This window comes from Rattus norvegicus, chromosome 1 (assembly GCF_021556685.1).
Source record: "Rattus norvegicus strain SHRSP/BbbUtx chromosome 1, alternate assembly SHRSP_T2T, whole genome shotgun sequence".
Taxonomy (NCBI): Eukaryota; Metazoa; Chordata; class Mammalia; order Rodentia; family Muridae; genus Rattus; species Rattus norvegicus.
The window spans coordinates 37502776-37513308 of NC_141534.1; the positions used below are offsets into that span (position 1 = coordinate 37502776).

General features: G+C 44.8%; 1 pseudogene; it reads right to left on the bottom strand.

The window, feature by feature from the left end:
* Positions 1–9406: 9406 nt before the first annotated feature.
* LOC148006912 (nidogen-2 pseudogene) lies at positions 9407–10116 on the bottom strand (annotated as a pseudogene).
* Positions 10117–10533: the final 417 nt, after the last annotated feature.

Genomic DNA, 10533 nt, shown 5'->3' on the forward strand with positions numbered 1-10533 from the left:
TTGCAAAACGAATCATCAAACTTTTTGGTCTTACAACTCTAGATGCTAAAACACTTGAAGACCTTCATGTGCTTTTTAAATATAGTTTCTGACTATTGATATCTATCATATTACAGGTTAAAATATATTTTTAAGGCATAAGACAGAGTGCATCTTCCACTAGTCATCAAAGCACATTTTTTCTTAAAACTTTTGTTATACAAGATGTTCAAATTAAACAACAAACAAACAACAACAAAAACAAAAATAAAATAAAAGTCATCGGGCACTGAGACTGGTGAGACCTAACATCTACCCATCTCAGTGACTTGCTATACAGTTAGGACAGCCAAAGCTCACCAGCGTCCAGGGGAGGTCTGAGATGAGTGGAGCTGATACCAACCCACAAAAGATGGCCCCTGACCTCAATTCTTCCAACACATCTGTCCTGAGGCAGCAAGGAAAATAGAAAACTTTGGTGTTTGAGTATATTGAAATCAAGAGAGGGAACTTCCAAAAAAAAAAAAAAACAAAACAACAACAACAACAACAACAACAAAAACCATCTGCAAGCTGTCTGAAACCTTTTATCCTAGCATTTCAGAGCAGAAGCAGGAGGGGCTTATAAGTTCAAGACTAGCCTGACATACACTCAGAGATCCTGTCTCTGAAAAATTCTGCCAAGGTCTAGGCTGTGTCTTGGCAGTAGAGCATCTGAGTGATATGTACAAGCCTCTCCTCCTTCCCAGCCCTAGAACCACACACATACAGAGATATCTCAAGAGTCATGAGATAGACATCTTTGTCAATATCACTGGTGCTCCACCAGTAGAAATCTACTGCCCGGCACACACTGGGCACTCTCTGCAGTCGTCTTCAGGTTGCAAGGCAAGTGAGCAGGGTGCTGTACCTGCTGGGTAGAGGCAAGAGATTATGTGCCAAACATCTTATACCACACAGGATAGTACCCACGTCTCCCTTGCTTACAAGATATCTACTGTCAATCAACCAACTTTCCTTCTCCTGTTATTGCCCCACCACTACTTCCTGGAACACAGAACCTCGTGTATGCTAGACAGGCTTCTCACACTATGCTACCCCAACCCGCATACAACTTCCAGGCTAAAAGTCAAAGGCCTGGTGCTAAGGAACTGCTCTGCAGTCTGCATCTAGAAACAGGCAAAGCTAAGTAACTTTTCTCTGTCATAGACAAGGGCCCCCAGGTTGCCCCAGCTCCTGATCTAGACTTCTGAAGACCGATGCTCTGCCAATTCCACTAAGGGAGCTGTCCCACTGGACATTGTACTCTCTGTATGAAGCCTTGACCATAGAGAAAATTCTAGAAAAATCTTTGGATCCAACTAGCTCACACCCAACCCCAATGGAGAGGGAACGTGACAACCGACAATTGACAGACACAACATGGTCTCATTCAAAGGGCTAGAAATAAAGAGATGTGCAGGTCACCAAATACCTCTAATGGTCATTGCTACTCAAAGAACTAAAGGGACCAGCTTCATGTTAGAGGAATATAGTCACTGCCACTGGGAAGAATGGGGAAAACTTTAGGGGTGCAGCATTTCAGCAGGACCCTACAACTCCATGAGTTTGTGCCTGTTGAGAAACTGGGGCTAAAATTCATTGGACACTCCTCCACTTTCATGGTGGAATATGTACCGTTACCTAGACTTTCCACCATCCTATGGGACTTACAATGTGCAGAGTTCAATGAAAGCAACACTGTGTGACTGTGAAGGCCACAAAGGGCAGATATGCAGATGTATGGAAAAGTTGAGTCAAGTCTCATATACCACTGGGTAGCCTCTAATTGGCTGTGTAGCTGAGGCTAGCCTTGAAGTCCTGGTTCTCCTGCCTCCACCTCCTGAGTGTTGAGATTACAGACATTCACCAGAAATCCAATGGTGATCTTATATATATACCTACTTTAGAACAACAAATCCTCAGTCACTGGACCTCTGAGCGGGCTACTGGGAGAGCTGAGTCTAGAATAAACAAAGGTTCAGGAGCCTCTGAGCCAGGCTTTCTGGGAACCCAGAGCAGCAGAGGAACAGCATTCAAAATGTACAAAGTGACAGTAGACACAAAGTTGGAAAAGCCAAACCATCAATTAAGAAGCACAACTGGAGACAGGAAAGTCAGTGTGTCTAGAAAGTCTACTCTCAGAACCCAGTGAAGCTCCTGGCTTCAGGCCCCTCTGAGCAGTCTTTTCGTTGTCATCTCACACTGTGATCCTTTAACACCATTTCTCACGCTGTGGAGACACCCAACCATAACTTTAGTTTTCTTGCTACCCACAAATATCCATTCAAATGGCTTCTGTTCACTTGATACAGGTACCTGGTGTCTGTCTTGTATTGAAAAATGAAGACATGGCCTATACCACCAAAGGAGGGGCTGAAAACTTATCAAAAGTCTCAAGAATGAGGCTCTAGACCCTGTGGAGGATTAGCTGACAAAATGGTGACCCCAGAACCACTGAGGGAAAGAAAATTCTCTCTGTCCTCATGATGCCCAATTCCCAGGACTGATGAAGGAAGTCAAGGAGCTTGAAGCCAATCCCACACTCTTTCTGGGGCACATCTATAAAGCTTGATACCCCCAAATCAGTGCACAAGTTCCTGTTAGGAACCCAGCCTGGTCACTCAGTATAATTAGCACTGAGGTCATTGTGCTCTTACCCACAATTATGTACACCTTATTCTGGTTGGCTGTTTGCTGAGCGGAGTCTAGCCCCAAATACAAGATCCTCCTGACTCAGCTCGTGGAGCACTGAGATTAAAAGGCATGTGTCACCACATAGGGTATAATTAGGAAAGCATTTTTTTCTATTGGACGTGATGTGGTATTTTGGATTCCTTTCCTTTCCGTAGACTAGCCTGGACCTCATCACGTAGTCTAGACTGCTCTCAAACTCACAGCAATCCTCCTGCATCATCCCCAAATGCTAGGATTACAGACATAGGCCAACACATCCACTTACCTTTTAAAAAACTTACATTTATCTACTCATTCCTTTCTTTTTGTGGGACTGAAGATAGAACCTAGGGCCTTGCACATGTTAAATATATATTCTACCTGACAATGAGCGACATCTTCATAACCCTTTGGGGATTATTCTAAATGAATATAGAATTCACATAACACAAGTCACCCTTTCAACTTGTCTAATTCAATGATTTTTATGATACTTTAAGAACGTACAGCATTACCTTTCTCTATTTCTAGAAGGTTTTTATTACTTCCCACAGCCTTTGCCCTTTAAGCTGTCACTTGCCATCATCCCCTTCCCCCTTTTTGTATGTATAGGTGTGAGATCTCTGATCATTTCATGTAAACAACACTGTCAGGATTTGCAAAGTGTATTTATTAAAATGTTGCTGGGAACATCGAAGAAGTAAGATTAATAAGTACTAATCTGAAAGGGGCTACTGGAAGGCCGGTCCTGTGCTAAGCACTTTAGACCCATTTATTTAATCCTGCTAACTGCCACACCAGGAGAAAAGGGCCGTCATCCCCATGGTATTACTGAAGAAATGAATAGTAATGTCCCCAATAGGTTGCTAAAGCCTTTAGAGCTACACGTTGCTTATGTAGGACCAACAGTCTTACTGTTACTGACCAGTTCTTTTATTTTGTTTTTAACATTAACATATAAAGTAGTGGGCTTCATTATGACATTTCATACTTCACTCATGCTCACCGTCCCCATTATCCACTACTTAGTCTCCCTTCTGATTTCACATCTGAGAAAAAGGTTCTATTTATCTTTTCCCTATTAACCTCCTCTTTTTCTTGCCCTTTCCTCTTCTCAACAGTCCTGTTTTATCTTCATGTCTTATAAATATATACATGGATACACATATAGACTTAGCACATGAGAGGAAAAACTTGGGTATTTGTTTTTCTGGGTGATGTATTTTACTTAACATGATCATATTCAGTTCTACCCATGATTATATTCAGTTCTATCCATTTTCCAGCAAGGAATATAACTTTCTTTGTTCATAGATGAATGAAATCCATTGTGAGGCTGGTAAAATGCTTCAGTAGGTAGAGGCACTTGCCATCAAGCCTGATAACCTGAGTTTGATCCCTGGGACCTGTAGGGTGGAAGAAGACAATCAACTAAAGAAACTTGTCCTTTGACTTCCATGTGTACCCTGCAGTGTGGCTAGACATATATACCCCAATAGTAAAATAATAATAAAAATAATGATAATGATAATCGTCTCAAAACTTCATTATGTACATGTATGTACCACATTGTCATTAGCTGCCTGTCAACTGATGGGAGTCTAGACTGATTCCATACCCTAGCTATTGGGAATGATCACAAACATGGTGCACATCTTCATGGTCTGTTGACCTAAGCTCCTTTAGGTATATGCACAGGAGTGGTGAAGCTGAATCATATGGGAGTTCTATTCACAGATTTTGAGGAACCGCCAACTAATTTCCACAGTGGCTGCACCAATGTTGAGTAAGCCGCCCCCACCCCATCCACATCAACACCATTCTAAGCTCAAGCAATTTTAATTTGCATTTCCCCAAAGACCTAGGATATTGAACATTTCCTCAAATATCTATTAGCCATTTATAGTTTGCCCATTGAGAGCTATCTATCTGATTGTATGGTCCTGACTATGGCGAGATAGAATTGCAAAGCAGTTTGAAACAAGTCACTATGTACGTTGAGTGTCAGAGCAGATAACTGTGGCAACCTTCCCAGGTTGGTACGTGGCATACATGTGTGTGATGCACCTGTCATCAAAAGATGTTTCACAAGCGGTAGAACACATTAACGTTAACTCCCCTTTGTCTCTATAGAGTTACTTTTTAATCACCCTTTCAACTTTTGAGAGCTAAAATGTGTTTCTACTTCCTAGTACCAAGAGGGACTTTGGAACCCTCCAGGAGTTCCAAAGTGCTTCTGGAATCTTTTGCATGCCTTCTAGGGTTGTTCATGTACAACCCATTAGTGAGTACCAGGAACAAGAATAAAGGGACACTGGGGCAGAGCTCCCAGGACCCCACCACAGAAAAATTAGGTCCCTACCTTTAAAGCAAAGATACTTCTGGTTCAGTATTCTTAGGTCAAACGAAACAAAACAAAAAGGTCACAGAGTGGCGTTCTTATGTGGTTGAACCCTGCTACTCTTTCCGATGTGTAGCCACAGTCCCCTTACTTGGAAGTGAGGATTATCTAACCTAAACAGTTGTAGTGCTGATTCAAACCAAGATGCATGTCAGACATGCATGTAAGTGTAACTCCAGGTGTGAGAGGCAAGAGAATCAGGAATCTAAGCCTAGGTCTCAGGAAGCAGAGGCAGGAGGATCAAGAGTTCAAGGCCAGCTTTGAACACAGAGCAAATTTGAGACTCTGTCTTTTAAAAAAAGGAAACAAGCAAACAAGGATGGAAGACATATGATGGGCACAAAAACACGCAGGGAGTAGTACTTGTTCTAAGATGGACACATTCCTGGACCAGAGACATCTTTTGCGAATATTAGTCATTCTATGGACTGATTGAACGGGTTTAGAAAACTCGTTTTCAGAAAGCCACAGAAGGTTAGAAGTGGGGCAACCTCCAGGTCTAAATGAATTATGCCACGTGTTTTAAGATGGTGACTGTGGAGTCATAGAATCCTGGGAGCAAACCCTAGCCGCCAATTAATCACTGTATGACTTCGCCTCTATCAGCTTCTCCCATCTCTCTCACTTCAAAGCAGGAAAAGCTAAGGGCATTCACAGTCTAGTTTCAAAACCTCCATGCTATAAGATGCAATTATCTACCATGCACAGGGCTTCGTGTTTCAACTCAGCAATGAAAAACTATTGACATTTACAGTCTCAGTCATCTCCCGCAGTGTGTGGGACACAAACCTCAAGGTGGGCTACTGGATACTTTTCTCTACAAAAGGCCACTAGACAATAAAAATTTTATCCCCAAAGGGAGACTAAAATCATGAGCCACTCTTTATCCCTGTGATTGTTTGCTTTCTTCCCTCCATAGCAGACATAGATCTGACGTTTGTGCTGGGTTTCTTCCTCTACCATATTGTCATTGCAGAGATACAAGTGTTGGCTGTCTTTACCCTCTGCAGCATCAGTTCCTACAACCCAGAACCCAGACTGGCCATTTCTCTGTAGCTCACTGAAAGGTTCTTGTACCAACACCAGCAGAGTTGCCTTAGGAAAACCATTTCTGCATTCATTCATTCATCCATCCATCTATCTATCCATTCATTCATTCATTCATTCATTCATTCATTCATTTATCATAATGACCTGGGTAAGGAGTTCTCTTTCCCAGTTCCTTATATGGGACATAAACCTTGCTAGAAGTCAGTGCTAAGGCCAAGTTTGGTTTGCCTAAACCTATGTTTCTCACTGGTTGGGTTTGCCTTCATTTTTAGAAAACTCAAAGCATAATGCTGCTTTGAATCAACTACAATTGCAGTGCTTTCTTGAAGCCATTTTTCCCCTCCTGATGTGGAGACAGGACATAATAAATGAAAGAAGACTCTGCTGGTCCAGGCTTAAGATGCTATTCTGAATCACAGATTGTATTTATCATAAGAAGACACTACTCAGACTTGAATGTGCCTGCAAATTCCTGGAGATATGATTACTATGCTAAATAAATCACTGAATCTGTCTCAATAACTCAAGAACTGCTGCATTTCTAACCTCAGACCCCAGGTGATGCCACTGAGGCATGGTCTACACATTGAGTTGCACAAGGTGAAAGAAATGTATTCCCTTGATTCAGCACAATTTCTGTGTCCACCTCCTCCACAGAATATGACCAAAGTCTCTAGAAGTGTAGGGACAGACACAAAAAGCACGTAGGATGCTGTTAAGAAGTACAAGTTGCCCCCACCCTAATTTCCCTTTGTCTCTCTACTAACCCTCCCAGTTCCAGATGAAAGTGGCCAGAAAATCTCCTGGGAAGCTCTCCAGATGCTTTTGCTGCAGGTGGCCTCAAGGCCAATTTTCAAAATGACTGCTTTTTCCAAGGTTTTTCCCAAGGTACAGTGCTGGGGACAGCTGTTATCACTAATACGTGGCTAGGATTTTAATATCCTAGTGTTTTCATACCAGCCCTAAGAAGGTCCCATCCCTCATCTTCAATGCAGAGTTGGTTCAGTTCCAGAAAATCTTAGACCCTCACCCCTAGGCCCAGAGCAACCAGGTCTCCCTATTCCTACCCTGACCCCACACCTCAGGCCAGCCAGGTAGAGACAAAGCCTCTCATGCACAGAGCGAACCCCAGGCACCAGGGCGGGGTCCCCGGGTGCCCCAGCCCTCACTCACCTTACCTGTCTGGACTAGGATGGCCAAGGAGAAAACGAGGTAAACAAGGAGAGCAGTGAGCCTGGCCACCATGGCTGGGAGCAGGTGCAGGGCCCCAGAGGAGGACAGTTATCCCAGGAGGGCCTGAGAGGTGGGTGGGGAGGAGGGGCCGGAGAGGAGGAGCCTATCACAGCTGCAGGACCCCTCCAACAGCTAGAACCACTTTAGCAGCTTGGCTGCAGTCTGGGGGTGGGAAATGGGGGAGAGGGCGGAGGTGGGGCTAACAGACACCCTTGGGTCGCCTGATCCGGATTGGGTGGTGTGTCTACTTGCTGCCCACAGACCCCTCCCCATCCTGCGTCGCTTTGGGAATGTCAGAAGCAGCCTGCGAGTATCAGAAGCCAGGGGGTGAGAAACAGCAGCAGAGAGGATGCTCAGAAATGGCCACCTGTGAGACCACCACACCCTGGCCCAGAGCTTTCGACCTTGGGCCCCACCTTCCTCCTCTACTTCAGTTCTCCCAGCTTCGAGGACCCCAGCACCTCAGCAGCGCTTGCTACTCCAGGTTGAAAGCTGCAACAAAATCCCTGCCCCACACCAAAAGAACTGGTCTGTTTGTGTACCTGCTGGGAACCAGGTGGAAGCTGAGGATCAGGGCAGGCAACAGGGAGGGTGAGCTCAGTCCAGAGTAAAAGCTGTAAGGAACAGTTCCTGAGGCTTGAGTTAGGGATGGCCTTAGTGAAGGGAAAGTTCACAGCTGTTCAATCTACTGAGACTAACAAATGCACTGCAGTCTTTCCCAATGAATCTCTCTCTCTCTGCAAATGGAGTCCACCTCCCTGGCGGTGAGAATGCAGATACTCTCTGCTGTGACAACCAAAAATCTACTGCAGCCTGGAATTGAAAGCTCCCAATATGAGCAGGGCTGCAGCCAGCTCTCAGGACAAAGAAACACTGCTCAGGGTAGCAGCATGGAACCTGTCTATACCATCATGCTGCATGAGCTGCCCTGGGGCCACTTCAGAGCACCGCTCCTATTCCTCTTCCCATGGGGCGGAAACAACACATATACATATACACAGGCAGGCAGGCAGGTGAGCACAGACACACACACAGACACAGACACACACACACACACACACACACACACACACACACACACACACACACACACACACCCTAATGAAAACAATACTAAAAAGAAGAGAAATTTTCTGAGCCTTTAAGAAAATCCTAATTCCCTGACTCAGCAAACCCAATCCTATATGCTTAAAGGGGAAGTTAAAATTTATTGGGAAGGGTGCTCTCTATTCAGAAAATAAGGTTCAAACAGCATCTGTCTTTAAAGTACACAACAGAGCTGTGGGGGAAATCAAGTCCATCCACTACCAGAAGCCGCGGATTTCCTACCTTGAGCTGGTACTAGAAGGTCCTGTTTGCTAGTTTAATGTTTTTGTCAAAACACTGACAGAACAACTGTGAAGTTGAAATGCTGTGGAGAGAAGTGTGACCACTTCCTCCTGGCAGAGATCATTGAGATAGGTGTGGAGGAGGATGAATCTAGGTCCAGTTTCCCAGTCCATCAGGGTGGATGAAAAGTTGTTCCCTCTGGACATTCCCCTGCCTTCTTCCTGCTACCTTTAGTGCTAGTGAGTCACAGAACCAGGATAAGGTGGTTCAGGGGAGGTGAAGGCCACAGCTGTGGGGACAAGAACCAGAACTAATAGCACACACAGGTGTCTATACCATGTTCTCTCCCTAAGGCTCTTCAGCATGTTTGCCTAAGCCTGCACAGCTACCTACCACAGTCAAAGCTAAATGGCTGTATCCTCCATCCTGCAATGCCTATGAAGCCTCGACATGGCTCACCTTCTCTGAACTTGCAAACCAAAAATTTTCATTACACTAGAGAGGAGAGCTCGCTGTATAATCCAGGCTGGCGTAGAATTCTCTATATGGCCCAGGCTACTCTTGAACCTAGACAATCTTTCTGTCGCAGCCTGCCCCAGCCTGCCCCAGCCTGCCCTTGCCTGCCCGGTACAGGGATGGGCCCAGGTGAATGACCATGTCTACTTTGTCAACTCTGCTATATTTTCTTTAAACAAAACTTCAAATGCCCAGTTTTTCAATGCACTTGCCTTGAGCTTTAGAACTCACGTGGTCCTCCAGTCCTACCACATACCTCCCTCCACTCAGGGGTGGCATGTGACTAGACTCGGGGTAATTAGGAAGGATTTCTCCTTCCAAAGGAGCGACGGGAACATCTGGCTCTGAAGACACTGGATAGGACTGGATGTTTCTGTTCCCAAGGTCTTTCCTGCCTGGAGTTAGGAAAGCTACATCTGCCTGTGGAGGAGCTGGGGTTCTGGTGCCCATTGGATCCGAAAGCAATGCTGGGTCCTTGAAATCCAGGACCTCTACCTCTCCCACAGGTGGCCCCTGTTTGATTTGACGGACCAAAGAAGCCAATTCTGTTTCCCGGTAGGATGGCCAGTTACCAGGGGCTGGGTGTGGCAAAGGAGAAGCGAGATCAGAATCTGGAGACATGGTGCCAACATCCACACAGCTCGGATTAGCCTTTGATTTGAAAGACACATCAATACATCCATTCTGCTGTGGCCTTCCAGGGCCTCCCCTGGTTCAATTGGTGGTTAGTCTACATCCTCTCTATTCTCTTTGTAATAATTGAAACTGTCTTCAGTACAGATCTCCAGGGCTGCAGCATGGTTGAAGGAGTGCTCCAGCACTGTTGAAAGAGTGCTCCAGCACTGAGGAGCAGGCTGTGGAATGGGCACCTCTGACCGTGGCTGGCCAGACATTGTCCAGGGCCAGCCTGCTGCTGATGTGAAAAGCCCACACCCCAGGAATCCCCAGGTTGCTTAGTCTAAGAACAGAGGAAAGAGTGGATTATAACCAGTCCATTCATCCTCCTTCAGAATTTATTTTGAAATCAAAAGACTTTAACAATCAAAGTCAAACTTTGCCTGCTATGTCAAACATAAGCAAAGCTTCTAAGTAACTGAGATAAATACCACACAGGAACTTGATTATAAGCTGCCTTTTGTCTGGCATTGTGTATGGAACACTAAGTCATTAGGTTATATGTCTGCTCCAGAAACCCAAATCAAATATTCTGTCAAAACCTGGCTGTCTTGAGAGCAAACATGGAATGCAAGAATATTTTATGCTTTCTCTACATGAATGAAAACTTAAATCAGACTCAAGCTTACTTAAGC